This window comes from Panthera pardus, unplaced genomic scaffold, assembly GCF_024362965.1.
Source record: "Panthera pardus isolate Hobbes unplaced genomic scaffold, ASM2436296v1 HiC_scaffold_13, whole genome shotgun sequence".
Lineage (NCBI taxonomy): Eukaryota > Metazoa > Chordata > Mammalia > Carnivora > Felidae > Panthera > Panthera pardus.
The window spans coordinates 76,013,110-76,027,653 of record NW_026526688.1 but is presented as its reverse complement, the minus strand read 5'-3'; the positions used below and the strand labels follow the sequence as shown (position 1 = coordinate 76,027,653).

The following is a 14,544-nucleotide window of genomic DNA, read 5'->3' as shown; positions in this document are numbered from 1 at the left end:
AGGGATGTAGTGCTGACAAAAGACGAGCCCCTAAAGGCGGGGTGGGGTGTACTCCACGTCGCCCGGGTTAAGTTTCGGTGGAAAGTTTCCCTCCGAGGCTCCTCCCCCTTCACCCTGGAAACCCGCGCGAGGCTGCGGCGCCGCGGAGCCCAAGCCCTGGCGCACCTGGCTGCCGAGCGTCCCAAGGGCAGGGGTGGGGGCGGGGCTGGCGGCGGCCGGGGCGGGGCCGGGCCCCGTGCTCCCCAGGGCTGCCGGGCAGGTTGGGCCCCGCCTTGCCCCGGCTCGCCCCGCCCCGCTCGCGCTCCCAGGAGCACAGAGTTGGGAGGGGGGAGTGGTGCAGAGCCCCGGATCCGCGCGGCTCAGCCGCCCGCTGACGCATGGTCGGAAAGTTGCGCTCAAACCTTCTCCCTTCTCCTACTTTCTTCCTAGGGCCGGGCTGTTGAGTTGGAGCCGGGCGGGGAGGAGCCGGCTCTCCGCCCCTCCTGGAGTCCGGCGCGGGTGGCGGCTCGGGGTCCGGTGTACCCTGGACGGCGGCACAAACTTTCCCGACAGTTTGGGGACACTTGTCCGGAGCGTCCCGCACTGTGTGGAAGGAGGAGCCGAGTCCGCGGGCAGGTACGTGGCACCCTGCTTGGAGCTTTGCCGCTTGAGGACTTCTTTTATTTTAGGGGGTTAAGAGAGTGGGGAGAGCAGACGCGTCCTTTCTTTGCATTCCGCCGACTGGGCTGGAGGAGCAGGTATTGGGATGGGGGTTGCACTGGGAATACCCCAAACTAGATCGCTGCATCGGGCCGCAGCACTGCGGGGACGAGGTGGCTGCGAGAGCCGCGGGACCCGGCGTTACTCGGTGACTGACCCCGGGAGAGAGAGAGCCGGCTTATTTTGACGGAGAAAGATGTCATCAGGGCTCTCCACCTCTTTCCTTGGTCCCTGGGGCCAGAGAGCGGGGGTCCTACGGGAGGAGGAGAGGCGAAGAGATCTGGGGCTCAGTTTTTCTCCCCAAGCCACCTCGCTTTCACGGGAGACCGAGGTGGCGTCCCTCTGAGGTTTGTAGCACTCTCCCGGTGGAAGGGCGGACTTGTTGGGTGGCTCTTGCTCAGTTTCGTAAGGTCTCTAATGAAACTGCGTTCAAATCATGGTGGTTGTTATTGATGTCGTGCCTGCATGCCTGTCCGTCTGTCTCCCGCCCCGACTCCAACAATGCTTCCTTGTTAACCCCGTTTCTGCTAGGGAATGAACTAGCTGCTGTTCTATTTCAAGCCTGGCCAGGGTGAGGTGTTGGTAGCAGCTGTAGTCTTGTTTGTTTGGAACTTCGGGAATCACGTGACCTCTGTCTCACCTACCTGGATCCATCCCTTAACAGACCCGGCTTCCACCATTCAGCAAGTGCTGCAGCCTCAGCCATCCAGTGACGGGGAGATATCCCCATTGGAGGAATGATCCCCAAGCTGAGGAGTAGTAGTAGGCAGTGTCAACCGATTGGGCCCACACCCAGCCTTCTCGGGAAGGGCTGTGCTATCAAATTCATCTTGTTAGGAAGTCATCTGCTGTCTGCTAATAGCCATAGCAGCCTGATGAAATTATGTAGGTCATTGAAAAATAATTCCTGCTTAATCACCTTTATCCTGTTGATTAATGAGAGAAAAGATTTCCTTTCCTTAATGTACCATGCCTGTTTGACAGGGTCACCTGCCTGACCTCAAGTTTACTTGTAAACGTGGCACTGGACCCGATGTTGTCCCTGCCTCAAACCTAGCGTACCCCAGCCGAAGTCTGCATTTGGAGAACATTAGTGGTCTCCTTTGGACAGATGTAATGCAGGAGATTCAGTCCATAAATTTTAATGCTGCATCTTGTCGGCTTTAGATAACTTTTCAGATAATTAAAAGCTGGTTTCTTTTAGCTCCAGTTAATCCCTTTCCATAGAACTCATAAGAATTATGCCCACGCTTGTCCTGAAACTGTTTGGGGTCTCCTTTTTCATTTGTCCTATAGCTTTAGGAACAGGACTAAACCGTGTGGGGTGGGTGAAAAGGGCAAAAGAAACCGAGCATCCCTGAACTAGATTCAGAGAGAGGTTTAGAGTGGTCTAATACTTTAGGCCCAGCTGCCCAGCTAGCTTCCTTATTGTCTCTAAACAGAGACACTCTAGGTTGTATTGCTTTTAACGTAGGCCTTTGAAGACTAGAAATGAAAGGGTGGTTTAGAGTAATGCATCACTGGACAGTTCTGCATCATAATATCTCAAGTTTGGCTCAGAACACTTTCTCTACGAAGTTCATTCTATCATAATAGGAAGCCAATAGATAATGTCTACAAGTCAAAAAGCAAATGTACAAACAAATTATTTCAAAATAGAGAGGTACATATTAGAAGAAACAAGAGTTGCCTGAGGGGTGACTTTTGAAATTTTGTTCTCATATTACTTAAAATAAAATTTTGGTAAGGAAGCTTCCTCTCCAGGTGAATAGAAAACTAAATTGCCTTCTCAAATCCATGCTTAGGTATTTATTTTATATTCTGTGTACACGTGAGCCCTTTGAAGAACTGGACACTCAGATTCTGGCCTTGGAACACAATTGATATCTATTTCACTCTTATTTTCAGTGACTTCTAACTCAGCCTAAGTAGAGGAACAGTGCTCAAGAGTGACCAATAATGTCAGGGATTTCATTTATAGGGATCTGGTCTCTTATAAAGGCAAGAGCAGAAAGTAACATTTCTGTATGTTTTATGATTAGCTTTATAATTAGCAAAGTACTTTGACATGTACCATATTTGTGCTTTGTGATTTAACCATTTTGTAGTGGGTGCTATTATATTTAGATTATATAGGAGGGAAACAGTTAAGATTCAGAGAAAATAAGGAACTTCTAGGTATATACTTCTATCAGCCTTTTATTTTTTATTTATTTTTTTTTTAATTTTTTTTTTTTAACGTTTATTTATTTTTGAGACAGAGAGAAACAGAGCATGAGCGGGGGAGGGTCAGAGAGAGGGAGACACAGAATCTGAAATAGGCTCCAGGCTCTGAGCTGTCAGCACAGAGCCCGACGCAGGGCTCGAACTCATGGACCGTGAGATCATGACCTGAGTCGAAGTCGGTCGCTTAACCGACTGAGCCACCCAGGCGCCCCTTCTATCAGCCTTTTAAAAGGAAAAGGTAAGCAGTTCAGCCAAATTTATTCAGGGTAACAGAGGAACTGCAATTCAGGACAGGCAATTGATGGTGAACTATAGGCAGGTTGGGAGAATAAAGGAGGAGAGTATCCTTTTATAGAGAAAAGGAGCAAGTTGGGAGGGCTTTTGAACACGAGTTCTTTGGAAGAAAAATGAGATTTCCAAGCGGTAGTGGCTTCTCATTGGCTGCAGGTGAGGGCAGCTTGCTGTTGCTGGGCTGAGAGGAAATTTTTCTTCTGGATTGTGCAAGCTGTGACCACGAGTGGTACGTGTGTCAGAGCCCTCCCTTTTTGGCTTCCCAACTCCAATTTTGAGTCTGGTTTCCGTAACACATTTTTACATTTCCCCATTGTGATCAAAATATTTCTTTAAGAGCATCACTGATCAAGAGTTGGGTCATCTGTTCTTATTAGAAACATTTTTATTTCTTGATGTGAGGAAGAACCTTTCCTAGGGTCCTGTCCAATGTCAAGGAAAAGTGCCCAGATTGGAAACTGTTGAGGCCACATTTGAGTAACAAGGGTGAGTGGAAGAGAGAACTCTCAGGCATTTCCCATCTAAAGTCTATATCTTAGGTTGTAAGCATTGGAGATCATCTTGATGCATTGAGCCAGCATCATCTTATTGGGTATGTTATTTCTACCCAAAGGTTTGACAGGCACCAGGTACAAAGTTTGAAAATGATTATATAAAATGAGCAGAATAATGACTCCAGTTTGTGTAATAGTCCTAAACCAGGAGCCTAAACCTGAAGGTAACTAGCCAAAGAGATCAAAGGATCACGGATCATCAGGTGGAATTTGCTATAGCAATGTACTTGTTCCCTAATTTTATGTATTTGGGTTTCTGGTTCTTTGGAAGAATTTATTCATGTGTGTTAGTTGCTTGCTATCACACAAATACCTCTGTATTTAACAAGTGGGTAATCAAGGACGATGTGATGGTCCAAAACTACTTTAACCAATGAGTCAAATAATTGTGGTTGGACTGCTATTGTCTTAACAGAGGAATTGGCAAGTTTTCCCAACTCCAGAGAGAGATTTCTAATAATTTGTTCATTGGTGTGAATACCTACAATAGAGGCATCCAGAGCCCTGTATACCTCTGGGGAGTTCCTGGTGAATGCAGAGTTGAAGGTTTAGGGAGGAAGACCACAGGAAGGCTTCAGATTTATTGTGGATGTTCACAGAGACAGTTATTCTAGCAAGCATTGGCCTCCAACCTGCCAGCTGTCTAAACATTCATAGGCCCACTGAGAGGCCGGTTTGCCACAAAGATAAAACCAGGTGGTGCATATAAGATTCCTGCTAGGGTTTGATTATTAATAGGGCTCTTAATTGGGATTTTTCAGTTGGTCCTTTCAAGCTAAGGGTCAGTGGTGTTTGAGGAACAAGTAGGGAGAAACCATATTGTTCTGTGGACTTTGCTCTCAAAGGCCATATAGAGAGGAGGTTGTTTGGCTAGGGCAAGCAGACCTAAGGTAGTAGTGGGAATGGGAAACTGTATGGGTGGAATTGGTATGATTAGTTGCATTGAGAGTTATGGCAGGGGAGAGATCAAACCAAGGTACAGGAAAACGTGGTTGTAGAAATTTGACTTAGTGACAAATATCCATAGAGGTGCAGGTATAGTTAGTGGTTGTGGTGGAGATGAAGGAGAAGGTTGCTGTGAGGAAGACTACAAGGTCATGGCTGTCCTGGACAGATTGGGGTTTTGGATGACAGGGTTTGTTCAACAGAATCTGAACTATCAGGAAGGTTTCCCTGTTTTGTGAGGGATTGGGAAACGTGAAGGAGGGTGTTGTCCCTCCAGGATAGAGAAGGAGAAAACAGATAAGAAAAAGCAGAAAGAGTATTGGCCTGATGCCATCATCCTGGGGAAAGCTGTCTGCTCCAGCTGTTGTCGGCTTCAGTTCCTGGAAATCTTTAATTTGAGGCCACCAGTTGGTGTACAAGTCCAGTCAAGTTTTAGAGTTTTCTTTACATGGAACACATGGATCTAGGAGTCTACTCCTTGGATTTTGGCTGCACAGGGATTAGTCAGTAACACTTGGTAAACACCTTTTTCTAGTGTGGTTGAAGAGAGTCTTATTGGAGATATCTTTTCCAATAAACAAAATGCCAAGGTTGCAGGGTGTAATGTTTGGGTCTTCATCTCCTGGGAACACACTGTGAAAAGATTGCTCTACTTGAGCATGATTATTTTCAAGAGATGTAATTAGACATTCGCAATATTGAACTGTATCTCCTTTTATTAGGTGCAGGTAAAAAGACGTGGAAGCTAGATTTACAGGGAACCCAGTAAATAACTCAAAGGATGAGAGTTTATGAGCTCCAAAGGGGGTGGATCTGAGATTTAGAAGAACCAACCAACCACCAAGGCATTTGGAGAGTTTCCACAAATTTTGCCAGTTGGGTTTTGATGATGCCTTTTGTTCACTTGACTAGTCCTGAGGAGTGAGGATGATAACTACAGTGAAAATGCTGTAGAACTGGCCAAACAGCACAGACTTGCCATAATATTTGACGAGTAAAAACGGGTTCCCTGGTAGCTGTGAAGCTCAAGAGGGATTCCCTGTGTATAGATGCTTTTCCAATAGGATTTTAGCTTCTGAAGAGGCAGTAGCCTGTCTACCTGGAAAGGCTTGACCCAGTGGGAAAACATGCAAATTATTACCAAAACATATTTATATCCGTAAGATGGAAGTAGCTGAATAAATCCATTTGCCAAACCTTGAATGGTCCATTAGGCAATTTAAAGTGCCCAGGAACTGTGCACACGGGTTGCCCTGGATTTTATTTTGGGCAGGTGGGACGAGTAAAGTAGGCACTTTCTGAAGCCTTGTTAATATTTCCCTACCAGTATTGGTTCCTAAACATCTCATTTTATATATCAACTGATAGTTTGATGCATGTACAGTTGTCAGTAGTGGGAGTTTTAGAATTTCTGGTAGGGCTATTTTTTTATTTGACCCAAACCAGAGGTTTCTCTTCTTATACCAGCAACCATCCGATTGCCAATACTGTTTTTTCCTTTCTTGTGCTAATCATTGGGTGTCTCTAGTCAGTTTCTCCACATTATCATCTGAAGATGAGTTCCTTTGGACCACGACAGAAGTTTGACTTTGGAACTTTGGAGGGCAGTCTATTTTGCAGAAATGTCGGCAAGGTGATTTCCTTTAGCTTTCCAAAAGTCAAGCTTAGAATGCTCTGGAATCTTAGTAATAGCCAAAGCAGCAGATAATAGTATAGCATCCAATAATTTCTGGAAAAAAAGTCTGCTTTTAATTTTGTCTTTGAAGGAAGCCACATTGTTGCCATAACATTTCAAAGTCATGAGCCACTCCAAAGGTATATCTACTATCTGTGTAAACGTTGGCAGTTTTGCCATTGATTAGGATACAGGCCCCAGTGTGTATGGTTTGGTTTGTTGGGCCATAGTAGCCAAAGTTAATGGTGCTGCTTTAGTTCCTTCAAAAGGAGTTGATATTGCATACTCAGCGTGATATTTACCATCTTCATTTTGCACATAAGAACCATCAGTGAACCATGAGTAGTCAGTGTTACTCAAAGAGTTTTCTATAAGTCATCACAGGGAGTCAGAGGGTGATCTGTTGGTATTGAGCAGTTATGGGGGGTTTCGTCAGAGTAAGAGGGGAAAAATAGTAGCAGGGCTAAGGTTTTTACAGTGATTTATTACAGTGATGAGTTATTACAGTGACTTACTAAGTGAGACAGCCTACTGAAAGATGCTATGATGAGAGTTAAGAACTTCAAACTGCATGTGGCACAAAGATGGTTAAAGGAGATCCTATGACTATTTCCTTAGTGGTCTTTATAAGAGAAAGTAAAAGACATAGGTGTGAGGCATGGGGTATCCACAGGCTACAGGATCTAGTTGTTGGCTGTAATATCCAATGGATCAATGGCAATCTCCATGCTTTTGGGAGAGTGCTTCAAGGGCATTCCCTTCTTTTTCATATACAGAAAGGGAGTTGACAATTGGGGTGTCCAAGGACAGTTTTTTTTTTTTTTTTTTTAACTTTTAGGATTTGAAAAGTCATGTTATCTGAATCTTCCAGATGTTAGATTCAGATTTAGTAGTTTTTGACAAAGTGTATAAATCTTGGGCCATAAGGGGAAAGTTTGGGATCCAGTTGCTACAATAACCTGCCAGTCCAAGAAAACCTTGCAATTCATGTTTGATTTTGGGCTTGCCAACACCTGTTGTTGCTTGTGTTGTTAATTTTAGCCATTCTGACAGGTGTGAGGTGGTATCTCATCGTGGTTTTGATTTGTATTTCCCTAATGCTGAGTAATGTCGAGCATCTTTTCATGTGTCTGTTAGCCTTCTGGATGTCTTCTTCAGAAAAGTGTCTATTCTTGTCTTCTGCCCATTTCTTAACTGGGTTGTTTGTTTTTTGGGTGTTGAGTTTGCTAAGTTCTTTATAGCTTTTGGATACTAACTGTTTATCAGATATGTCATTTGCAAATATCTTCTCCCATTCTGTAGGCGGCCTTTTAGTTTTGCTGATTATTCCTTCATTGTGCAGAACCTTTTTATCTTGATAAAGTTGCAGTAGTTCGTGTTTACTTTTGTGTCCCTTGCCCCTGGCAACACGTCGGGTAAGAAGTTGCTCTGGCCAAGGTCAAAGAGGTTGCTGCCTGTGTTCTCTTCTAGGATTTGGATGGTTTCCTGTCTCATTTTAGGTCTTTCATCCATTTTGAATTTATTTTTGTATATGGTGTAAGAAAGTGGTCCAGTTTTATTCTTCTGCATGTTTCTGTCCAGTTTTCCCAGCACCGTTTGTTGAAGAGACTGTCTTTTTTCCATTGGATTTTCTTTCTTGCTTTGTTGAAGGTTTGTTGACCATAGAAATGTCAACCTTTTAAAAGAAAAAAGGTAAACTGTTCAGCCAGCAAAAATTGAGCTTATTTGGGAAGAGTGGAAAAATTACAGTTGGGACAAACAAACTACGGGGTACCATAGGCAAACAAAGGAGAGTGTTTCTTTATAGAGGTAAGGAGGAAGTTTAGAGGGATTTGTTTTGAACAAAAGTTTATTGGAGGAAAATGAGAGTTCTAAGTGGTGGTGTCTTCTCATTGGCTATAGGCAAGGGCAGCTTACTGTTGCTGGGCTGAGAGGAAACCTTTCTTCTTTTTTCCTGGACTACGCAAGCTGTGACCACAAGTGGTATGCGTCTCAGAGACCTCTCTTCGTGGGTTCCCATCTCCAGTTTTGAGTTAGGTTTCCTTAGCACATTTTCACACTCAGCTGCTATACATCATGGACTCAAACCGAATCCAGGATTTTTAATACAGAGGCCAAGCTTTTAATTTTTTGCCTGCTACATTTTGTGAAGTGTTTGGATGTGAAATGAAAGCTTATTTATTAACCAAAATGTGACCTCACTGGGAACAGGATGATATGTAAATATGTACACACATATATGTGTATGTAATTTTTATATCGTTTGCATCTCGACAGTGTGGCTATACCTGGGGAAGTGGGGTGGGTGAATAAATGCCCCAATAGATTGAGAAAAGGACTTTTTATAATGTCTAAAACTGAAAAAAAAAAAAAAAAAAACCTGGGAAATTCTAATTTAAATGTGTGATTTACAAATGTGGAATTAATTACCAGAAGAAATATCTTGCAGAGTTGAAGGAGCTTCTTCTGGGGAATGGAATTCAGGGGTGGAGAAGAGACACACAGGAGTCTGCTGTTTTTGGCTATGTTACTTTACAACTTTGTATCGTATATGCTGTGATGTGTACAGGTATACTATTAAAAAAAATCCTTTGGCGAGAATAGCATAGCGGTCTGTTTTCAGAATTTTAGAACTGAAAGGACTATAGCGACTCTTTATGGCCAGTTTTTTCATTTTGCAGGTGAGCAGATTGAGGTATGGGAGTTTAAATGTTTGTCAGGGTCCCATGACTGTAGAGACAAACCTCTCCTAGCACAAGTTCATACCCTCCCCAGGCAGTGGAACATTTCCCCATGTTTGTTTCTCCACAATTACCTTTCTAGGCAATTCTCTTTTCCACTTTGATCTAGTTTTTTTTGCAATGTTTAAATAGGTTATGGAACTGTGGATTCAAGAGTAGTTATCTCTTAACCCCTCATATTTCCATTATGAAAAAGCTTCAAATATCTTTAGAGTCTGCAGACTCTGTACCTTTTCTTTTGAATTCTGTATTAACTTGTAGTTAGAATTAGAGACACTGAATGCAGTTTGTCTGCAACTGTTTAGGAAGTGACAGCATTGCTCAGTTGAATTTGATAAGTACTGGAATTTGGGCTCAACTTCTATCCTGAGAAGCTGTGACTAACAGGAGATGTTAGCTAAGGAGGTGTTTCCAGTATCTGTGTGTGTGGCTTAAATTTGGAGTTCTGAGAAGGATATAACTTTTCTAAAAGGGAGGTAGAGACAGATGTTATTTTAGAGCAATTATAGAAAAGTGGTTTTGTTTTGTTTTGTTTTTTGTTTTTTTGGCATTGTTTGTTTTTTAGAGAGGGCACGCACAAACGGGGGAGAGGGGCAAAAGGGAGAGAGAGAGAGAGAGAGAGAGAGAGAGAGAGAGAGAGAGAATCTCAAGCAGGCTCCATGTTTACTGCGGAACCTGATGTGGGGCTCCATCTCACAATCCTGGGGTCATGACCTGAGTTGAAATCAAGAGTTGGTCGCTCAACTGACTGAGCCACCCATGCGCCCCTAGAAAAGTTTTTAACATCTATGTTTTCTCTTTATCCTAAGTTTTTCTCCTACTTCCCTTTGAAGTATATCACTAACTTAAAATAAAACTTTATTCTTTCTGATTATACACATAATACATATTATTCAACAATCAAATATTATGGAAATATGTCATGTTTAAATTTGAAGTGCACTGTAATCTAATGTTCTGGAGAAACTGCTATAAATAGGTACATGTTTTTCCTCCAAACTTATCTCCATATTAAAATATTATTGAGGTTGTTACCGAGTACATGGGTAATACTAAACAACTTTCAACTCTTTCAACTTGGTTTTTATTTTAGCTTAATATATATAACTTAAAAGTATTTCCATGCCCCTACATACAGAGCATTTCGGCTGTGTAATAGCACATCACAGGTTATTTAAACTGTTTCCTATTGTTGGAAATTTGGGTGGTTTCCCATTTTTCTATATTAAGAACAGCATTTTAGAGAATATCCCCTAAAGTACACTTGTGTGAATGTTTTCTATAGTGAAGTTTTGTGAAAGTCAAAGACATGAAAATATTAAATTTCTCTAATTTATACTTCCTGTAATAGTGTCCCTCCGTGTAAAATTATGTTAACACCTTTTTTCTTAATGTGTAAGACTGAAGATAGAAATGATTCATATGTGATCAGACACTGAAATAGGAGGTCATAGTAGCAAAGGCTCTGAGCTTTTAGGTGGGTCTTGCCTCATTTGCTCACATTGCAAGTTCCTTTTGGTTTTAATGTTTTCCCCAAGAGAAGATAGTAATTGATAACAGCTATAAAAATACTCTGCAGTTGTTGGCCGAGCTGCTAATTAGTTTTAATGGAGCATAGTTTTTTTTTTTTTTCCCCAAACATTTTCCGAAGAACGTTATTCTAGGACATGCCTTTAAGGAGTTCAGCGAATCCACTAGGTGGTGCAGAACACAGAATGAGCGTATCTTAGCTCTTCTTATATTGTTAAAGTTTACTTCTAATGAAATACTGGTAATGGGTTAATCTTAAGACCTTTAGGTTTATAGAAAGTGCCAGGAATGGATTTCACTTTTCTGTGTGTGAAAAATGTGAAAAACGATACTTTGATAAATGTGATAAATGTTACTTGGATAAATTTCATGACTCAGGGTCATTGAAGCAAGCACATCTCAGGGATTCCTGTGGCAAAGTGTTTATTGACTCTCTGAGAGAGTCGATTAATAGTTTCACTGAGTTCAAGCTTTGTTCATAGCTATTAGATTAGAGGATTAGATTTCATGTCTCAAAATGAGTGTCTTCTGTTTGGTTTGTGTTCATGGAACTTGTACTTGGGATTCATTCATTTTAGTATTTTCTTTGTAATATATCAAAACGAGTATAGAAAACGTATATAAATGTGTGTACACACATATGTATACATGCATGTATTGATGTGTAAGTGTATTTTAACAGTGTCTTAAGTAGCTCTGTTAGCATGAATATTTGGTGCATCTTCAGCATGAAGATGACATCTGTCCATATTTGTTTTATTAGGGGAAATGTTTCTTGACATTTTGTTTATATGAAACATTTTCTTTTTTCTTCAAGTTTATTTATGTATTTTTGAGAAAGAGAGAGAGAGCGAGCAAGCAGGGGAGGGGCAGAGAGTGAGGAAGAGAGAGGATCCCAAGCACTGACAGTGCAGAACCTGCCATGGGGCTTGACCTCATGGACCGTGAGATCATGACCTGAGTGGAAATCAAGAGTCAGACACTTAACTGACTGAGCCACCCAGGTGCTCTTATATGAAAAAATTTTTTTAATAAAACTATTTCTTAAGACATGGGGGTACTTTACAGTTGGCATATGCTCTTATTTTGATCTTTTTGGGAAGATGCAACCTGTCTAATGTATTCTTGATTATTGTCTATTCTGTAACATGAAGTCAGTTTTTTAAGGTGAGTATTTAAAATCTCTCCTATTTGTGTATATATTCAAAATGTTGACATTTTGCTTATTTTAAGCAAGATGTAGTCATTTAAATGCGTGTGAAAAATCTGACGGCGGGACTGTTGTTACCCTTGATTTGCTTCAGGAAACACTATTTACCTGAGTTGTATTAAATGCTTAATGGTTAATGCAAATTTCTTATCAGCTTGGTTAAGTTTCACCTTCTCTGCATTTCCTCCTGGTACTTCTCCAATGTGTTACTGTTTAAGACCTTGCATGTCCTATTTGAAAAGCAGACGCTGGAGTTGCTACAGGAGAACCCACTTGCAACTTGAGTTTGGGTGTGTGGGGTCTGCTTGTGTTGCTGCCTCCCGTTCTTTTCCCCTTAAAGTAATCCTACCTTTTGAACATGTTTTAGAGTTAGTCTGTCACTGAGGAGTGGTCATTCCTTCACAGTGAATCACAAAATGAGTAGGTCTGATTAGGCTTCCTGACTCGAGCCTGACTGACTCAACCTGCTGTCCTCTGGGCTTCTCCGTATAGGCATGTCAGGGGCAAACTCTCAACTTGGCTCTCTTCCCCATGTGGATAATTTATAAATCTGCATCCTCTCGCTGACCTTTGGAATCTTAGGCTTGCTTCTCCAATTCCTGCTGGGCAGGTCTACGTTTGGATCCAGATATCAAATTAAACTATAGGGTAGCACTTATGAGTAAGTGCATCTTAATCACCTAGCAGAATACCTTATATCAAATAGAACCCTATACATGTTTGTTTGTTGATGATCTATCTACTTCTTACTGTCACATGGTCAATTATAATATATTTTTAAAATGTTTATTTTAAAAATAACATGAGAATGTGCGCGCGAGAGAGTGTCTGAGCAGGGAAGTGGCAGGGAGGGGAGAGAGAGAATCCCAAGCATGTTCCATGCAGAGCCTGTATGCGGGGCTAGAATCCACGAACCATGAGATCCTGACCTGAGCTGAAATCAACAGTTGGACACTTAACTGAGCCACCCAGGTGTCCACAATTATATTTTTAAATCTTGTTTTTGTTTCTGGTTTTTCTTTCTCGAATCCATTTTCATGCTAAAGTCAATCTGATTTTATAAAGTGTATCTTTGCCCGTGTCACTGATCATGGTCCTTGTTTCCTACTGGTAATGACTCAACTCAAAGTGGGGTGATAAATTTATGTGCCAACTTGACTGGGCCACAGGATGTCCAGATATTTAGTTAAACAGTATTCTGTGTATGTCTGTGAGAGTATTTTTGGATGAGATTTAACATTTGAATTGTTAGACTGAGTAAAGCAGATTGCCTTTGTTGTGGGTGGGCCTCATTCAATCTGTTGAAGACCTGAATTGGACAAAAAGCTGAATAAAAAAAATTCACACTCTTTGCCTGACTGTTTTTGATCTAGGCCATCCATCTCTACCTTTAGACTGAAACTTGAACTTGAACTGTATTATTGGCTCTCCTGCTTCTCTGACTTGCTAACTGTAGACTGTGGGACTTTTCAGCCTTCATAATTGCTTGAGCCAATTCCTTATAATAAATCTCTCTCTCTGTCTGTGGGGTGTGTGTGTGTGTGTGTGTGTGTGTGTGTGTGTGTGTAAAATCTTCTATTGGTTCTGTTTCTCTGGAGAATCCTGAGTGATACACAAGGCATCTATCTATGATCTGGTTGCCATGCTGGTCTGTTCTCATTCTGGAGCAGATGCTACCTATGCCTTTTCATCCAACTCTGCTGGGAGTAACCCTTCCTTTTTCTAGTTATTTCAGTGATGCACATTCTTCAAAGCCCAGTTCAGAGCTTGTGTCCTCCACTAAGTCTTTCTTGGCTATCTTTTGCTGTAGCAGTTTCTTGGCATGTGAATCTCTGGACTGAAATTTTACAAGCTGAGTCATTTGATGCCTTGCAGTGTCATCTTGTATACATTTGACCTTCTTCCCAACTAGATTATAAATTCCTTTAGGAATTTAAGAATCCTTTAGGAATTCCAGCCCTATCCTTCCAAATCCTCCATTGTTATTGATGTTAATTTTTACTTAGTAGGTGGCCAGAGAATGTCTACTGATTTTTTTTTTTTTTTTTTAAAGCACCAAGATCTACCTAGGAAAGGGAAGGCAAATCATGCTTCCTTGCCTACCCTCCGTATTGAACCCAGTAAGAAATGTCTAATTCATTTGCCACAAGACCCCAAAGTCTTTATCAATGCCATGCTCCAGGGAGACTCTGCAAGTTGTTTGGGGTTGTTACCAGAAATGAAACCTATATATCATCCTTGAACTAGATCCAACTTTGCCTGAGAAAAAAATTGAGTCCTAAAGTCTTGTTGAAATGAGCCCATTCCTGAGGCACTGGTTTGCCTGGTTTACTTTAACTGTCATCTGCTTTGCTCGTGTCTCTCGTAATTCCCTTTGCTCTGCTTCTGGCTAAGTCTTTTTGTATCTTCTTCTGTAAATACGCTATATAGCACATTTTTGTCAATAATTTTGAACAAGGGTGAAGGAAAAGAAATAATAAAATGAGCTATATGTTCCTAGGGAATTTAGATTTGTCAAATTTTATGCAAATTTTATTCAAGCAGAGTATGATTTTCCTCATTTTCCCACAACCGAACGTAGTTTTTGAGGAACACCATTGGAAATCCGACCTCATTCTGCTCTGTTCTTCAGCTCATCTTTTTTTTTTTTTTTTAAAGATTTTATTTATTTAT

At 41.5% G+C, this 14,544-nt stretch overlaps 1 protein-coding gene across 2 annotated transcripts in view; it reads left to right on the top strand.

Moving 5' to 3' along the window:
- Positions 1–307: 307 nt before the first annotated feature.
- FHIP1A (FHF complex subunit HOOK interacting protein 1A) overlaps positions 308–14,544 on the top strand; it is a 249,106-nt gene continuing 234,869 nt past the window's right edge. For both annotated transcript variants that reach the window (XM_019441274.2, XM_019441275.2), the window contains exon 1: positions 308–615. The gene's annotated coding sequence lies outside the window, so the exon portion shown is untranslated. The remainder of the gene's footprint in view (positions 616–14,544) is intronic.